Below are 598 nucleotides of genomic sequence, written 5' to 3' on the forward strand. Positions count from 1 at the left end.
TGTCCAGGGGATTCTCTAGGCAAAAATACTGGAGTGGGTTGCCATGCCCTTCTCCAGGGGATCTTCCCAACCCAGGGATAGAACCCACATCTCTTACATTTGCAGACAGGTCCTTTACCACTAGCACCACCTGCGGGTCATCCTTAATACCTTCTTTTCTCTCCCTCTTGTATCAGTTTCCTACAGGTACTATAACAAATTGCCACAACCTCAGTGATTTAAGAAGGCAATAGCAACCCAATCCAGTACTCTTGCCTGGAGAATCCCATGGATGCAGGAGCCTGGAAGGCTGTAGTCCATGGGGTCGCTGAGGGTTGGACACGACTGAAGTGACTTAGCAGCACTGATTTGAAACAACACATGTAATATTCAGCTATAAAAAGGAATGAATTTTTTTAAAAAAGGAATGAAATTTTGATATATGTTACAACATGATGGACCTTGAAGACGTTATGCTTTAGTGAAATAAGCCAGAATAGAAGGACAAATATTGTATGATTCCACTTACCGGAAGTATCTAGAATAGACAAATACAGAGACAAAAAGTAGAATAGAGGTTACCAGGAGTAGGGGAGAGGGGGGGAATGAGGAGTTATTA

The sequence above is a fragment of the Bos grunniens genome, chromosome 13 (genome assembly GCF_055505025.1).
Source record: "Bos grunniens cultivar Pamir isolate PY7600 chromosome 13, Bosgru_T2T1.0, whole genome shotgun sequence".
Lineage (NCBI taxonomy): Eukaryota > Metazoa > Chordata > Mammalia > Artiodactyla > Bovidae > Bos > Bos grunniens.